The sequence below is a fragment of the Agrilus planipennis genome, unplaced genomic scaffold (assembly GCF_000699045.2).
Source record: "Agrilus planipennis isolate EAB-ADULT unplaced genomic scaffold, Apla_2.0 scaffold64, whole genome shotgun sequence".
Classification (NCBI taxonomy): Eukaryota; Metazoa; Arthropoda; class Insecta; order Coleoptera; family Buprestidae; genus Agrilus; species Agrilus planipennis.
In genome coordinates, this window is record NW_020438927.1 from 709,870 (window position 1) to 729,213 (window position 19,344).

The 19,344-nt window shown below is 34.4% G+C and overlaps 1 protein-coding gene and 1 pseudogene across 2 annotated transcripts in view; one reads left to right on the forward strand and one right to left on the reverse strand.

Moving 5' to 3' along the window:
• Positions 1 to 19,344, reverse strand: part of LOC108736328 — a 113,285-nt pseudogene that overhangs the window by 86,318 nt on the left and 7,623 nt on the right.
• LOC108736360 (leucine-rich repeat-containing protein 15-like) overlaps positions 1 to 19,344 on the forward strand; it is an 87,171-nt gene that overhangs the window by 21,189 nt on the left and 46,638 nt on the right. Inside the window, exon 2 of one of the 2 annotated variants that reach the window (XM_018468758.1) lies at positions 3,057 to 3,102. The exons of the other annotated variant lie outside the window; for it this stretch is intronic. The gene's annotated coding sequence lies outside the window, so the exon portion shown is untranslated. The remainder of the gene's footprint in view (positions 1 to 3,056; positions 3,103 to 19,344) is intronic. 2 annotated transcript variants of the gene reach the window in all.

Here is a 19,344-nt window from a genome sequence, read left to right on the forward strand (position 1 = left end):
GGAGCGTATAATCCGTACAGTACTGCACGGAAAAATTGACCATTTTATACACTACAATTGCATTACTCAAATGTGCTGTTATTGGTACCATTTACTACTGAAAATATCAACGAGATGTTTATTTATATTTGAAGACATATTAAAGGCTTTAACGCTTGTTTTCGACTCGCACTACTATTCATGATTGAACAAAATTATTGGCAGTTATTGTATGAAAAAGTATGCTTAATGAATACGAGCCGAGAGTATAATGAGCTTTTGAGCTCCCTACCTACGATTTTGCCACCGCGTATCTAAGACATTGGAAGTGGAAAATCGCTAGAGAAAGTAAATGAAATATACTTATAGGCCGTCTGGATATCATCGTTTACATAGCGTAGATTTTTCATTAATTGTTGATTAAGGTGAAGGTATAGATTCTGTGGTTAACACTCGACCTAAATTGACTTTCATTGACTGACTTCTACATAATGAACGAAAACATACCTAAGTTAGATAATAGAAGAAACATTTTAAAATACTTTTAGAGCAGGGGCGGTCAACCTAAATGTGCATGCGGGCCAATTTGGAAATTATTCACTCCACTGGCTTCATGTAAAATTATACATACGTATATCTGAACATTGAATATTTTTTGGTTTCACTACTTTGGTCATTATAATCATTATCATCATCATAGAATCGCCAGATTGGTTGGATACGCACCTCGAATCTTTCCTATCCTTAGCTAATCTTCGCATTTCCCTAAAACTAGAACATCCCAATCTAATCTAGGTCTACTCCTATTGACTCCTGTTTCTGCTTCTAATATGTCTCTAACTAACCTTTCATGCCTAAAAAAGTGTTCTGCCAACATATCTCGCTTATATCTAGTTGACTTCCTTGGCGCCCTCTGTTCTCCCACTCTTTCTAATACCTCCTCATTTCTAACGATCTCTATCCATGGTTCGCACCCGTACAGCGCCATACACCTTTAACAATCATTTTCGAATATTTAAATTAACTGTTCACGAGCAGTTCCACCTTGTGCTATTCTCTGTTTTATATCTCTACTACTCTTTTCATTCTGAGTTATATGATCTTCTAAATAGGTACTGAATATCAGCGAACATTATAAAAACAATATATTTTGTAAAATTATTGTGAATCTCGCGGGCCGGAAAAATGTTCTAGACAAGCCGCGGGTTGACCACCCTCTCTCCAGAGTTGTTTCATAATAACATTGTACATATTTAAGTGCCGCTTCGACGGTCTTCTCTACTGTCGATTTGACCATAAATACAAATTTTAACTAAAAAGTGCCGAAATAATTACTCATAAGATTTAAGGCACAACTCCTTAAAAACTATTAAGTATTTAATAAGAATCGACCAGTTTTTCATTCACAAACACATCGTACACTTTGGTCCAAGCTGCGCCAATATGGTTTCTGTATAAAGAGCGTTCTTTTTTATTTCCTGTTAGTCAAGTCGTTAAACTGCCACACACCATTGTGCATATCGAATCTAAAAATAATTACACGTATACGAACATGCGTACAATTTTATATAAACCCTTTAACACTATGCAGACCCCATCTGTTCATAAACCTGCTGCTATAACGCGTTATTGTTACCACCCATCGTGGTTGAAAACCACGCTTCCTAAAACAAGATTATTGTTATTTATCATAACGCAACTGTCAAAATATCACTCTCGGGAAACGCAAACTATGAATAATTTTCTATTTATTCAGGTACTACATAATATTCATGGATGAACTGACACATGTATGGAAATGTAAACGATTTTCATTTGAAAGCTAGCAGACGCCATTTGTGCCGTATACCAGATGATGTAATGTTGGTATCCCTTCAATAAATAAATTTTCCCAATTACTCACTCAGGAATTCATTTGTTTTGTTCAAATTTGACTATATATAATAAAATCACGTAAATTATCTGCCCAAAATAATTTTCGTTCTGATTGAAGTCATTTCTATGCTCGCCAACGATTAATTTAGCAATTCAAAAAAGATTGTTAAACGTGTATGTTTGGGGTGCGGCGCTGTACGGGTGCGAAACATGGACGGTTGGCGTGGCGGAAAAGAAAAGGTTAGAAGCGTTAGAAATTTGGTGTTATAGGCGAATGTTGAGGAGATCGTGGAGAGACAAGGTTAGAAATGAAGAGGTATTAGAAAGAATAGGAGAACAGAGGACTCTATGGAAGGTCAATAAGAAATAGGCGAGATAAATCGGTAGGACACCTTCTCAGGCATGAAGGTCTAGTCTGAGACATTTTAGAGGCAGAAACAGGAGTTAATAAGAGTAGAGGTAGACTTAGATTGGATTACTGTTCGCAAATAGTTAAGGATGTAGGATGTTCTAGTTTTGGGGAAATGCGAAAATTACCTCAGGATAGGAAGGAGTGGAGGTGCGTGTCTAACCAGTCTTAGGACTGACGGTCTTATAATCATGTTGGAAATGGATTTTGAATATCGGTACTTACAATATTAAAATTACTTAAAATTGAGGGAATCTTCTGGTGAATAATGGTATTGAAATTAAGTCTGGTTATTATTGTTTAATATGTATAGGGCATTTTTATTTTCTTTCGACATTACCTGTAGTATTTTAAGAAATGCGTTTTGGGGGCTGTTAATTCAGATACTTGCGGTAAGATGAATTCTTAACCTTATAGCGAAGTATAAAATAGAATAATTAGGTATTTAATTTAATAATTTACTTGTAGTTCAGGTCTTTTGTCATATTGCTAAACAGTGCAAAAAGAATTTCGTAAAATTCTATTGCTCGTTCTGTTTGCAAAATTTGAAACCTGAAAGCTGACGATCATAGAAAAAGTACAATACGGATCTGTTCACTGACCTGGTTGATAATGGTGCGTGCTTCGTATTCTGCAGCCGTATAATTTTATTGATGTAACAAGAAACTTTATCTCTCATTACACCTTTGTATAGTACTATGTACAAACTTTTGTGGCTATTGTTATTATCTTTTTCATTTTAATGCTTTTATTTTCTAACCATACTTTAAGATAGTATCCTTTAAATTTACAGATTGAAACTGCCGTTGGCGTAAATAAAAGCATCACTGACTGAAAGAGTAAGTATCTACCATTTACAAAAAAAAACATTATTTTAGCTTTTCTTGTATCTTCGTTAGCCCTTAACGTTAACTAAATTTGCAATTTGCATTTAATAAGTAATAGGATAGTGTGATACATATATTCAAAGAATGAAATTGGCAAAATTCTATAACTTGTTTAGTATGTAGAAAAGTTCTGTGAGCTCTTTGTATATCCCTGTTGTAGGGATGGGCCGGGTAGTCGGTTTGGATCAGGTACCCGACAGATCTAACCCAGTACTAGATAATAACGCTGAGTAATCGGCAGTGCTGGGTAATTTTGTTCAAGAAAAAGGGGCCGTTCAAGTTTTACCTAAGCAGATTTTTGCAATTATTAACCCCTTCCCCCTTTAGAAAAAGTAAGCAGAGTTCTTACCCCCACTCCTCCCATGCTTACATAAACATTGATACATGCATTTTTCAGTGTGTTCTGGATTCTTTATTTATTCATGAGCAACCGTTATTAGTTCCTGAAAATGCGTTTCGTTTTCAGGCATAGACAAGCAGAGGGTTACCAAATGTGTTCAAATCAAAATCGACTAAATTTTGCAGAAAATCCGAAAAAGTAAAAAAATTGACGTAATCACCATCCAGAACCCCCCCCCCCATTCCCCATGTCATCAGAAATAAGCAAAGCAAAGACCGTCCTGCCTACTGTAGTGTTTACGTAATACTTGAATTACCCCAAAAGAAAAAACAAAAGTATAAGAAAAATCTTACCCTAATTTGTTTTAATTATTAATTACTACACTAAATTATTTGTTATTTCGATAAAGTTCTTGCATTTACTTTTTCTCTTGAACAAGAATACATCAGTGTGGTCGAACTTTTACAATTTCTGTCACTTTTTGGTATATCAGGTTTTAGTTAATGATAACTTATTATTAGTATTATTTTGTCACTTTGCAAACTTTTATAAACATTTTGCGTTCGTTTCGATTCGACCCTCTCGTTTAAATTCGCCAACCAAGAATGAGAATTTCATTGGTTTAGCGGTTTAAGCGACTTTTTTAACATAGCTGATTTCGAGTACTCGGTCATCCGGTACTCTGCAAAATCACTGTCTAGCGCATCTCTAATGGACAAACTGCCACCGTGAAGCTACACTGCAGTGCTGATTATATATAGGGTGTCCCAGTTATAATAATTAATATTTATACCACAGATTCCTACGGACATTTGGAACATAAAATGTTATAACACTTTTGACTTTTGAAACAAAATAAAAAATTATAAAATTATAAGAGTTTCGATGCCGGCCCTGCACAATCGCAAATTAATTACGATTGCCAGCTGATCGTAGAAAAATTCACCTTCAGTAGGTCGGAATCAGCTGCTTTTTGGGGTGATGTTATTGTTTATGTTTGGTATTAAGTTACGGATCAGCCGAAGAAAATGCACTCGCGTTAAGGTCCATTAGATGACTGAAACACGTTAGAAAAACTATGTACCTATCACAATCGAAAATCCCATGANGTTTATGCTCTCTTTGTTAGAAAATTCTTGAATTTCCTTTTGATTTATTTTATTATCTAGAAATGTTTGTATCTCTAGTAACTCTGAGTAAGCCCCCTTGAAGGTAGTCCCATTATCAGAAAATATAGTATGAGGACGACCTCGTCTAGAAACAAACCGTCTCAAGACTGCAAGAAAAGCCGCGGAAGTTAAACTTGTGACCAAATCTAAATGAATAGCTTTGGTTGATAAACAAATGAATAGACATATATAAGCCTTTTGGAGCTTAGAACCCCTGCCTTTCTTGGTTTTTATCTGAACAGGACCGGCATAGTCCACACCGCAATTAAAAAACGGAGGTGAAGGTTGTAATCTTTCTTTGGGTAAGTTTCCCATTAGATAATCAGCTGGTTTAGGTTGTACTCGATAACATTTTACACAATTAAAAATTACCTTTTTAATATTGTTTCGTCCCGAAATTGGCCAATATTTATCACGCAAGGTGGCTAGTAGTAAATTTGCACCACAGTGTAACAATCGAAGGTGTTCGTGTTCAATAATTAATTTTGTTAATGGGTGAGATGAAGGTAAAATGATTGGATGTTTTTTCTCATACGAAAAACTTGAATTTTGAATTCGGCCTCCAACACGTAACAGACCGTTATTATCTATAAATGGATTTAATGAGATAAGTTGGCTATTGGATGAAAGTGAATTTTCTTTAGATAAACAACGGATGTCTTGTGACAATGTAGTACCTTGCGCCAATTTCAGTAATATTTTTAAGCTGTGTTCTAATTCTTCTACTGACAAGCAACCATGATTTCTGGTTGCTATCGAGACCCTTGAATTTTTAATAAACCGCAAACAATATGCAATAACTCTTTGCAATTTTGTTCACTGGATTGAAAAATTGTATAACACTTTTTTGTTGTATTTTGTGTCAGGAAGCCATGGTTTCTTTTTTAATTATTATAACTGGGACACCCTGTATATATATGTATATATGATTATGTATATACCACTAGCAATAAAAATAATTAGCAACTGCTCTTGCGTTTAAAATTACGTAATTCATATATACAGTGGACGCAGTAATAAACCGTAGGCAATAAAGAGATGCGCAGGGCTAACTACAATATCCATCAATCGCCCCCTTTCACAAGGTAATTAAATTCCCAACAGTTGGCAAGCGATAGCCTATCCCTTACAAATGCTTGTTTTACAGACGTCTGAAATGCGACTTCAGGGGTGGACTTGGCTCATTTAAGCTGTCACAAATAGAGCAAGGATTTGATACCTTCTGCTACCCTTGTCTTGTTAAGAGCTTCGGCTTAGGGATCTTAATACATATTTTGGATTTAAAGAGGTTAAGAGCAGGTTTATTCTTGAACAGGTTGTGTTCCTCCGACCTTCAGTAAAAACAGCGTTTCAACTTGTGGGCACGCTCGTACTGCAGCTTTTTGTGTAGTTAAAGGGTTTGTGTTTAACTTGCACAACTAGAAATTAATGCTAATTAATTAGAGCAAGCAATCGTATGGTACTACATTTAGTAGACACTTGCTGTCTCAATCTTAATAATATTTCAACAATACCTGCAATTAATTTTACGCTAGTAAAGTAGTAGTACGGAAGGAGTAATAGGGATATAAATAGAAAACAGCGCAGGGTCGAATCGCCTTCAACAAAAAGAAGTCACTTCTATGCTCGCGAACGATTAATTTAGAAATTCCAAAAAGATTTTTAGAGGTGTATGTTCGGAGCACTGAGCTGTAGGGTACTGGTGCGAAACGTGGACGGTTGGCGCGGTGGAAAAAAAAGGTTAGAAGCGTTCAAAATGTGGTGTTACAGGCGAATGTTGAGGAGATCGTGGATAGAGAAGGTTAGAAATGAAGAGGTTTTAGAAAGAATAGGAGAACAGAGGACTCCAGAGAAGTCAATAAGAAATAGGCGAGATATGTTGGTAGGACACCTTCTCAGGCATGAAGGTCTATTCAGAGACATATTAGAGACAGAAACGGGAGTTGGGAGGGGTGGAGATAGACCTAGATAAGATTACTGTTCGCAAATAGTCAAGGATGTAGGATGTTCTAGTTTTAGGGAAATGCGAAGATTAGCTTAGGATAGGAAAGAGTGGAGGTGCGTGCCCAACCAGTCTTAGGACCGACGATCTTATGATTATGAGGAATCCGATATTGGATTTTAAAATTATAAAATAGCAGATTTAAAAGGGGATCTGTTTTATCGTTGAATAAGTTTTTTGTATAAACTATTGTCAACGGGGTGTACTAAGTACCACATGAAATAAGACACGTAGATGTAGTGATTGTAGAAAATAACTATATTGAATTTAACTTAAATTTAATCCACTATAAACTAACTTTAAAACTACAACTACCGAATAATTAAAAAAAATGATTATAAAAATCAATCGCAAGAAATTAGGATAATAGAGTTTGTCTTATGGAGACGATGTTTTCTCCAGCGAGTCTATAATAGTACTAATTTAAAATTTTATAAAATCTATGAACTTACTATCTAACAATAATGTACAAACATAATATTATCCTACCCCCAGGTAGGCGGTCATTGGACCTACAAGAATGCAGCCGAGGGGAATTTTGGCTATTAATACCAATAAAACTGTAATAAACTGTACGTGACGAACATAATAGGACACTTTACAATTTGTTTACAATTCTACCCGACTACCCCGTGTACCTAACATGCCGGCCACCTTGAAAGTCTAATTACTTTCAACTGCATTACTGACACAATAATTATTAGCTTATCGGCAACACGCACAATTTTGTCACTGAGCGTTTAAAAATTGCACCACTCGCGATTTTTACCGATGCCACTCTCGCGATACTGTCCTTGCCCGGATGAAGTTCCACTATCCTTCCTAGCCTCCATGACATTGGGGGAGAGTTGTCGTCGCGGATTAATACAATGGCATTAATTTGGATTGAAGCTCCATTCTTCGCCCACTTTGTTCTTTGTTGAAGATTATTAATATATTCTGTACTCCATCTTCTCCAAAAATGTTGCACCAGCTTCTGTATGTGTTGATAATGCTTCAACCTATTATCTGGCGTTTGGGAATAGCTGATGTCCGGAACAGATGTTAATTTTCTTCCGATAAGAAAGTGCGAAGGGGTTAAAGGTTGTGGATCATTAGGGTCAGTTGAAAGTAGAGTTAAGGGTCGGGAGTTTACAACTGCTTCAATTTGCGCAAGAAGGGTGTAGAAGTCTTCAAAGTCAAGGTTTATATTGAATGCAACTCTTTTTAAATGAGATTTTATTGACTTCACCCCAGCTTCCCAAAGCCCACCAAAATGTGGGGAGTTTGGGGGAATAAATTTCCAGTTTATGCTCTCTTTGTTAGAAAATTCTTGAATTTCCTTTTGATTTATTTTATTATCTAGAAATGTTTGTATCTCTAGTAACTCTGAGTAAGCCCCCTTGAAGGTAGTCCCATTATCAGAAAATATAGTATGAGGACGACCTCGTCTAGAAACAAACCGTCTCAAGACTGCAAGAAAAGCCGCGGAAGTTAAACTTGTGACCAAATCTAAATGAATAGCTTTGGTTGATAAACAAATGAATAGACATATATAAGCCTTTTGGAGCTTAGAACCCCTGCCTTTCTTGGTTTTTATCTGAACAGGACCGGCATAGTCCACACCGCAATTAAAAAACGGAGGTGAAGGTTGTAATCTTTCTTTGGGTAAGTTTCCCATTAGATAATCAGCTGGTTTAGGTTGTACTCGATAACATTTTACACAATTAAAAATTACCTTTTTAATATTGTTTCGTCCCGAAATTGGCCAATATTTATCACGCAAGGTGGCTAGTAGTAAATTTGCACCACAGTGTAACAATCGAAGGTGTTCGTGTTCAATAATTAATTTTGTTAATGGGTGAGATGAAGGTAAAATGATTGGATGTTTTTTCTCATACGAAAAACTTGAATTTTGAATTCGGCCTCCAACACGTAACAGACCGTTATTATCTATAAATGGATTTAATGAGATAAGTTGGCTATTGGATGAAAGTGAATTTTCTTTAGATAAACAACGGATGTCTTGTGAAAATGTAGTACCTTGCGCCAATTTCAGTAATATTTTTAAGCTGTGTTCTAATTCTTCTACTGACAAGCAACCATGATTTCTGGTTGCTATCGAGACCCTTGAATTTTTAATAAACCGCAAACAATATGCAATAACTCTTTGCAATTTTGTTAACTTAGAGTATTTGTTAAATATATCAATGTTTGATACCTCGATAGTAGCAGCAACAACCCTACGCGCTTCAATATCAACTGCTTCAGTATGTTTGAAAGGTTCTGGCCAGTTTGACTCGTCGTTGATCAGCCAGTTTGGGCCGTGCCACCATAAATTTAAGTTCTCTAATTTAGGGACTTGAATACCACGAGATATAATATCTGCAGGGTTATCAAATGTTCTGACATGCCGCCAGTCATTAACGTTGGTTATGCTTAGTATTTCTGTTACACGATTTGCCACAAACGTTTTCCATCGATTTGGGGATGAATTAAGCCAATTTAACACTATAGTGGAATCGCACCAAAACATGAGTCTACTAAATGGAATATTTATTGTATTTTGAACTTTATTGGTAAGTTGCGCTAACAGTACTGCTCCGCATAATTCCAAGCGCGGTAACGACACGGTTTTAAGAGGAGCGACTCGTGACTTCGAACATAAAAGATGAACCTGACTTACACCGTTTGAACCAAGACTTTTGATATACAAGCATGCTCCATAAGCTCGTTCGGAGGCATCACAAAACCCGTGTAGTTCGATTGCCTTTGCGTTATGACTTAATACATGCCTGGGAATTTTTACAGGATTTAGTAAACGTAGTTGTTCCACATATCTCAACCACTCGGTATGAAGATCAACGGGAACTGATTCATCCCATGAAAGTTTACATTGCCACAACTTCTGCATAAGTATTTTTGCCTGAATGATTATAGGAGATATTAAGCCTAGGGGATCAAAAATTTCGGATATTCGAGAGAGTATTGTTCTTTTAGTTGTGTGCTTTTGGGTAGACATATCAGAAAGGCTATAATGGAAGCAATCTGTTTTAGGATCCCAGCGAATGCCTAATGTTTTCGTCTCATCGTTTTTAGAAAAATCTACAATATTGTGATCTAAACTGGTATCTACCCTAATGTTATTTAAAATATTGATACTGTTTGATGTCCATTTGCGTAATTGAAAAGACCCTGAATTAAGAATTTTTGTAATTTGATGTTGTATTTCAATTGCTTCATTCTCACAATCGAAACCGGTTAATAGATCATCTACATAAAAATCTTGTTCAATTATTTGGGACGCCTTAGGATACCTTTCGCGATGATCCATTGCAAGTTGTTTGAGACATCTTATAGCTAAAAATGGCGCAGATGCCATTCCGTATGTGACCGTATTTAGCTTATAGCATGAAAGTGGCTGAGTAGAGTCTTTACGCCAAAAAATTAACTGTAAATTTTTATGTTCGTCTGCAATTAAAACTTGCCGATACATTTTAGCAATGTCACCTGTTAAGACATAAGCGTGTTTTCGGAATCGCAAAAGAATCGAAAATAAATCGTGCTGTATTGTAGGTCCTACACCCTGAATATCGTTCAGTGAAATATTATTGTCGCATTTGGCTGACGCGTCAAAAACTACACGAACCTTTGTCGTGGAACTATTTTGCTTAATTACCGCGTGATGGGGTATATAATAATTATGATTTTTATTGTTATCGTCGTTTGAAATCTTTGACATATGACCAAGTTTTTCATATTCCGACATGAATTCTTGATAATTTGTTTTTAACTGTTCATTTTTTGCTAATTTACGTTCCAAAGAGTGGAATCGCTTTATTGCCTGTTCTTGAGAATTACCTAATATTGAAATATCGAACTTTAAAGGTAATTTAACGACGAAACGTCCTTGACCATCACGGGTGGTATTTGCTTGAAAATGATTCTCACACATTTGTTCTTCGGGTGAATAATTTTGAACTACTTTGTTTTCGACCTGCTCAATATTCCAAAATTTCTCTAATTGTTTGTCCAAATTGTCTTTACACTGAGAACTAAAACAATTTGTTGTAAAAAACGAACATTTTTCAATATGACTTGTTTCTATAAAATTACCACCTAGTATCCAACCCAACTTGGTTTTCTGAAGAATTGGAAGATGTTTACCTAATTTATGTTGACCGACACATAAAAGCTCCCAAAATATACCTGCGCCTAGAAGTATATCGATCTTTCCAGGATTATGACAGCTGCTATCAGCCAGTCTAATATGTTGTGGGATATTCAGATTCGACAAGTTAAACGGTTTATTGGGTAACTGATCGGTTATTTTATTTAAAACAAGGCAGGAAATATTAGCAGAAAATTCATTAATAATAGATTTAAAATTTAAATTTGTTTTAAAATTAATGGATGATATGGCCTGATTTATTCCACAAATACTTACTGCAAGCTTTGATTTTTTTAAATTTAGACGATTACACAATTCTTCTGTTATAAAGTTTGATTGCGATCCAGGGTCTAATAGTGCTCTAGCATGATGAGGTTTGCCGTTGATGTCGTATACCTGGATACGTGCAGTTGATAACAATGTTTGTTCTGTATTTGTATTCGAAGAATGATTAACATAAGCTACCTGCTGTGAAACTATTGACTGCTTATCAATAGCTTCTTCCTCAGAATTGTTTAATGGTTCATTAACCGACTGATTTGCCGTAGAATTATTATTAAATCCTGGTTTTTGAAAATTAATATGTAAAAGAGTATTATGCTTTTTATTACATAATTGACACATTCTAGATGTACATGCGGAAGTGGTGTGACCTTTTTTCAAACAATTTAAACATAAATGTCTACGTTTAACTTCCTGAATTCTATTATTTACATCTAATTTCAAAAATTGGTGACATTCTCGTATGTAATGAGAACCTTTGCAAAATAAACAATTAGGCTTATTTGTATTTATGTATGCATAGGAATGTGATTTAGGATTTTTGGTTATAGAACTATTACCTTGCAATAAATTTTGTTGAGTGTTTACTTCAATTGTACCTAAAAATTGGCACCGTTTTTCTAGAAATTGTAATAACTCATCAAATGTGGGAAGGTCGCCTTGTATTTTATACGTTTCCCATTCGTAACGTGTGGTTTGGCTAAACTTGCTAGTAATTATATATATTAAGAGGGTATCAACAGATGGTTGTTGGTAGTTTTTTAACGATTGTGTGATTTTTAAAATGTTATCGAGAAACCTTTGCAATGAGACATGAGAATCCTTTTTGATATAATCTAAATTAAATAAAGATTTGATATTATTTTGTATTATTAACTTTTTATTCTCAAAACGTTTTTTAAGCACGTTCCATGCAATATCATAATTTTCGGACGTAACCTTTAATGATTTAACAGACTGAGCTGCTTCACCTTTCAGACATGAGATTAAATAATAAAATTTTTGAACGTTACTGAGAGAATCATTCTCATGAATTAAAGAACTAAATGAATCATAGAATTCAACCCACTGTTCAAAATCTCCGCTAAAGGACGGTAGTGAAACACTAGGCAGTTGAACTAAGCCCCTATTAGACTGTAATTGTTCTTGTTTAACCTTTGATTCGGAACTCTCTATTTCTTTAGAAAAGTCTTTTATAAAATTGGTAACATTCGCTATAATTTTGTAATAACCGTTTTCGAATTGCTCTAAATTTGCTTCATGAACAGGATCGTCACTTAAGTTAGTAATCTGGTAATGAATGTTTTCATATTCCTTCAAGGAGGACTCAAAGTTAGCCAACCTTGTTTTTAATTCAGTTATGTCATCTTGATTTACTTCTAAGCTTTGTGAAATTTCATCAAACTTATTTTTAAAACGAGTTAATCTAGATTTTATTTGTCCTCGTTGCTTAACAAATGGTTCTAAACCCTCCATGGCAAATTGAAAGCAGTTAGGATAAGATGAGGAAGTATGTAAATATGAAAGGAATCGCACTTACCGATATTCTTTCTTAATTTGGCCTTTATCACGATGTAACGGACTACTGGAACTATGGTAGCTTTGCAGAACTCGACAGAAATTTTTCCTCGAAAAGAATGGAATCCAACCAGGATGTTGTAAGTGATCCGAAAGGAAATTTTATTTCCTTGAAGATTCTGGATTAATTAATCCGGCTCGAAGGACCAATGTTTTATCGTTGAATAAGTTTTTTGTATAAACTATTGTCAACGGGGTGTACTAAGTACCACATGAAATAAGACACGTAGATGTAGTGATTGTAGAAAATAACTATATTGAATTTAACTTAAATTTAATCCACTATAAACTAACTTTAAAACTACAACTACCGAATAATTAAAAAAAATGATTATAAAAATCAATCGCAAGAAATTAGGATAATAGAGTTTGTCTTATGGAGACGATGTTTTCTCCAGCGAGTCTATAATAGTACTAATTTAAAATTTTATAAAATCTATGAACTTACTATCTAACAATAATGTACAAACATAATATTAGCCTACCCCCAGGTAGGCGGTCATTGGACCTACAAGAATGCAGCCGAGGGGAATTTTGGCTATTAATACCAATAAAACTGTAATAAACTGTACGTGACGAACATAATAGGACACATTACAATTTGTTTACAATTCTACCCGACTACCCCGTGTACCTAACAGGATCCAAATGAGTGAAAAAAAAATGGTTCCAGGTTCTCTCCTGTAGGTTTTAAAATTGAAACTTGCACACTTTTTTTATGTCGAATTTTTATTTCTAAACGAGGATTATGAGGATATCTTAAATGCTTAGATTGTTACAAGATTTATATTCATGAGCGTGCCGAGTTGTATAGGCCTTATATTATAAGGGCTGAGGCTTCTTTCTATGACGTTTAACAATTCAAGCTCCTGTAAAAGACTTTCTTAAAGTTTAGAAAGTTTTGCGACTGGGAGGATTGTAATGAATTTAATTAGAATATTCTCCATTAATTTATTAACGTTAATTATTCCAGCTAGGTCAGTTTTATTTAGATGTTACGTCATACTTTACGGTCAGTTGTTACATCTCACAAAATTAAAATAGCTAACATCAAAACGAGCGCAGTGTCCATTGTGATAGATATAAGTACATACACACACAAATACGTACGACATTGTACATGATGTTCCGCTTTGTTTAGCGAACATTTTATAGTTGCACACATATTGACTAACTCGTATGATGCTCTGCAACATGGAAAGTGTATGGAAATGTATTGGTACAGTATGATTTCCAACGGTCAGAGAGATTCGTTTTTTTTTCTGCTTTGATCACCATCTAGCGAATCGAACTAAAGCAGTCATTTACGAAATTTTTTCCTTTGCTAATAAATTACGGGTAACGTAGATGCACTTCAAAACGAATAAATTAGTGAAATATCGATGTATATACATACGTATTTTATTAGTGTGTATTTCTTTGTAAATCTACATCTACAGAGACGATTCATTTGAAATCGTTCAAAATACAAATAGAAGTGCGATTAAATAATCAGTGAAACGTAAATGGCATCATTAGGTCGAAGATACAAAAGTCTAAATAAGCACTTGATGAAACTTGCTATAGTTGGGATGTTCAAAATTAGCATAGTCCTCAATAAAACTGTCGACTAGAGGGTTTGCTGACGGAAAGCCTACTTTTACTCATGACAGAAAAGAGATGTCAACTAGGAATTGCAACGGACACTAATAAAAAAAAGAATAACATTACATCAGTAATATGTAAGAGAAAGAGATGCAGACAAGCAGCAGTTGAACATGTTGCCAGTATCGGACTTTAACGAAAGTTCAACATTGTCAGGAATTTAGAAAAACAAGACGCTTGCTTAAAGATATAATTCCAATCAGGCAGTTCCTGAGAAAAAATGTTCAGTTTCTCAGAGTCTCTCAAAGCGAGACTCGAGTCTCCGTCTCTCATCGAGTCTCTCTGGTGTCGCTGAGAGAGACTGTCAAAAAAACTGTTTAGCGTCTCTGAACGAGAGACTCGAGTCGCTCATAGAGAGATCCTCATTTCGTATCCAGTCTCTGAATGAGAGACTCGAATCTCTGAACGAGAGACTCGAATATAAGTGGTGTCTCGATAGACACGGTTAAAATTTTCTAAGTTTAACATATTTCAGAGATCCCAGTCTTTCTACGAGAGACTCGAATCTCTCAATTTTTCAGTTTTATTAATTCAGCCTCTCTGTGAGAGACTCGAATCTCTGAATTAAAAATTTTATCGTTCGAGTCTCTCATACAGAGACTGTGAGAGATCCATAAAAACACCTAGGCAACAACTGAGAGACTGTGAAAGATCGTGAGAGAAGCTCTCAGAGACGCTGAAAGACTCTGAGAGACTGAAGAGAGACTGAAAATTTTTGTTTAGGGGTTATAAAGCCGACCCTGAACTTTTTCGTACTTAAACAACCTTTCATCGCTGCACTGCTTACTATTATTTAGTTATCTCTTTTCACTTTATCTGTACTCGTCATGAAGCATTTTCTAGCTTAACAAGGGTGTGTTTAAAATGCAGCAAATGATTACAGTCCTAAGTGGAAATAGGAAGATAAGTCCACTTCACAGATAATTTATTGTCCATTTTGGTAATTGTCCAGAGTTGGGGCTCCAGACCAAAATCTCTCCAAAATGAAAAACTAGGTCTAGAGCCCCAATTCTCGACATTTACCCTAATTTTGATCGTCCCAATTATACCCTTAATTTATTCTATATTCAGCAAAAAAAAACAAAACATTAAATTGGCTTAGATGAAAATGACAAATTTCAAGCTTTGAAATGTACCATCCACTTAAACATTGGTGGTACGACAAATAAGGATTTCTGTATAGGTAGGTATATGGGATAATGCCTATTTCCCTCCCATATACCTGTTCTTAATTAGGGTTAAAATTTTTGGTATGTCGAATTCCCTCCTAATTAATTATACATCAATTGCCTCCCAACGGTGGCGGACCCTGACTGCGAATTGTCACTTTAAAGTCATAAATAGTTGTTTAAATAATACAGCCTCACATCACATATTAATCTTAATATTATTCATATATTATAGACACCACAATAATAATTTTATCGGACTGCCCTTCTATTGGTCAAATACAACACAAACTAAAACTAATAAAGTTTTTCTGGATGATTGCATCAAAAAGCTAGACGCACACGAATTACCAAACATTGGATTTGTTAAGGTAGTGGGAAACCATTTTAAAATTAAATAAATAAACATTTCATAACTGATATGTGTTTTCTTTCTGAAATTATTTTATCTTTAATTTACTGAAGTACTGAAGTGCACTATAAATATATATTTATTTTCGATAAATAAAATCGGTAAGTAGTCGTTAACTTAATNAAACCATTTTAAAATTAAATAACTGAACATTTTATAACTGATATGTGTTCTTTCTAAAATTATTTTATCTTTAATTTACTGAAGTACTGAAGTGCACTATAAATATATATTTATAACAATGTAACAAACATGCTTGTATTGAAATTTTAAAACTAAAATAGAGGTGAATAACTATTGGTTTAGTTGTACCTTCCGGCATATTTAAGAGTAAACAGGAAACAGTGAAATTAATACTTGTATATAAATATATATATATTTGTGGCCATGAACTCAATTGGACTTCACGCGACTAGCAATGAAAATGCAATTTATGAATTCCATTTTTAGATATGATAAACTAAAAGCAGATAAATGTGCTACCAGTGTTATTAAAATCTCTAATTGTTCATTGCTGCTTTTATATTTGTGTCTTCTTGCGATTAGTAGAGTTATTATAGTTATAAATATAGCAAATATATCTGCTAAGGTATTTATATATATAGTACCCATGTAGATTCCACATGGTTTCTCGTAGGATTGATTATTTTGTGAAAATCGTCCTAAATGAAACTTGAGTTTACTTACTGTTGCAATTAATAAACACTACATGCACCCCATTTCACGTAATAAAGACGACGGTAAGGGTGTATTTACTCAATAAGGGCGTAATTATCAAAGTTTTAAGTGCATTGACTTTGAATACGAATGACTCGAGGGATTTCACCTTAGAGATGCTTCAAATTTATGTTGCTATATAGTCAGTTAGTTCCACATTGAAAGTGCCAAAGTTTCGTTATAACTCCGCTTAATGTTATTGGTCCACGTATCGATAAATTTAAATCCTTTAATATTCAAGTGGTAAATCGGAACATATAGCGAAACATGGGAAATTGTTTAATTTTATATGTTTCAGAAATAAAACAACTCCCGTTTATTGATTGTTTATTTCTACCTCCTAATAATGTTGGAACTGTTTATAGTTTATCTGGAATTCTGCCCCTCGTTGTATAGCGAGGCATAATATGGTTAACAATTAATCTACTCAATGTTTTTGAAATGTATAATATGAACGCGAAGAGATCCGCCCCTTGCACATTTTGTGGCCCATGAGATCTTTAAATACCTCTAACAAAATTTTATTGCTTTCGCTGTTTAGTTTGTTTCTTTCAACTGTAGTTCCTCTTTTGTTTGCATTGTGTTTGGTGTGAATGAAACATAGTACAATATGAACGCTAAGAGATCCGCCGCTTGCACATTTTGTGGCCCATGAGAACTTTAAATACCTCTAACAAAATTTTATTGCTTTCGTTATTTAGTTTGTTTCCTTCAAATGTAGATCCTTTTTTGTTTGCATTGTGTTTGGTGTGAATGAAACATAGTACAATATGAACGCCAAGAGATCGGCCCCTTGCACATTTTGTGGCCCATGAGATCTTTAAATACCTCTAACAAAATTTTATTGCTTTCGCTGTTTAGTTTGTTTCTTTCAACTGTAGTTCCTCTTTTGTTTGCATTGTGTTTGGTGTGAATGAAACATAGTACAATATGAACGCCAAGAGATCGGCCCCTTGCACATTTTGTGGCCCATGAGATCTTTAAATAGCTCTAACAAAATTTTATTGCTTTCGCTGTTTACTTTGTTTCCTTTAACTGTAGTACCTTTTCTTGGTTGCGTTGTGTTTGGCGTGAATGAAACATAAAATTTAAGAAGTCTTTTGCTTGTTTGGTTACATCCAGTATTGTTTTGTTTGGAAGTTAGAATTTTTCGACATTCGTTGTTTTAAACAAGTAAATCATTTAAGGATGATGTATAGTAGCTGCCAAAATGGCGTGATTTACTTGCATTATCGTTTAATAGAGTTTTCACCAACATGAAGAATTACATTCTGGAGATACTAAGTATAGTAGCGAAGTTCGTTTTCAATATGAAGCTAACTAACTATATAATACGCCAGTAATATAGACGCCAATTATTATTTAATTGTTGATTAAAATAGAGTAATCATCAGGTGTATTAAGGATTTGTAAGACAAACGGCTAATTAGTATTCGTAGCAGTCAATTATGGTTGGTTTGTCCCGAAAAAAGTACCTAATAATAGTTGCATAAATACATGTATCATTTAATGTTTAATTTAGGTAGTACTGTAGTATCGGGAAAACATGCAGGTAGTATTACAGTCCGGCTTAGAATCTGTTTAAGCTTAGTTTATAGTTTAGAAAAAATACGTAGCAACTGTAAAAGTATGTATTTATTTCGTAAGTACGGAGAGGACGACCGAAACATGGGGTCACTACCTGAGGCGTCAATAAAACGAGTCGGACTTGAGGGGCTCGGGGCTCGGGGTAGTTTGTCAGAAACCGTCGTAAGCTAACCTTTTCTTGTATTTGTAATTATTTTTTATATTTCTTTCAACTTCTCACAAACTTGCGATACTTAATGTTACTCATGATACAAAATTAGTTAAAAAATGATATAGTTCTTACGGCAAAATGTACTAATTAATCAAAAATGAATCTATTTTTTTATTTGTCAAATGAGAAAAAGAAACGCAAAACAAGAGCAGTTACGTGATTTCCGGTGTATCAACTTGCTGAATTTGACATGGTTCCAGAGAGGTAAAACAACCTTGAAGTTCTATCGGAGTATTAAATAATAGGAAACCGTGAAATCTAATTAATAGTAAAAGGACATCAGTGTTAGGAAATGCTAGTGTTATTGATTAGTTTTCTTGCTAGCATTATTGTTAAAGGTAAATTTAAAAAAAGTAAGAGGGAAATGAAGGCTTTTATCCATTATTGTGAATTGTTTATCGAAACGAATATAAATACGTAGTTTTGTTTCGAATAAGAATATTTACCATAATGTGACTAAATCGTATTTTTATTCTAATAATTTGTTACATGGTTTTTATATTTTTAGACACCTAGATGCAGGCATTGGTAAATTTGTTGTTTATTCGTATTTTTCTTCCTGATTTTGTTGAGATTCTTGTGATTACTGATAGATGCACCGGATAGTGATCTTGCCGAGTACCGGATAACCGAGTACCCGAATACTTATATGTATTGTATAAAATTTCTCTTCAATGTCTATGTTACCGGAAATGTATGTAATCCATGAAATGAATGTAATTCCTAAAATCGCCCGGAAATAAATTATATTAGACACATTTGCTAGGAAATCTATACATTTCCTAAATATTAATTGGAAATGTATTACACGTAATACTAAATAGGCAATAATACGGTAGGCTGTTTGGAGATATACCTATATCCACTGGGAGACTTATGACAGACTGTTTTATACATTTCCTAGTACAATATCGGAATTCCTAGAATATGTAT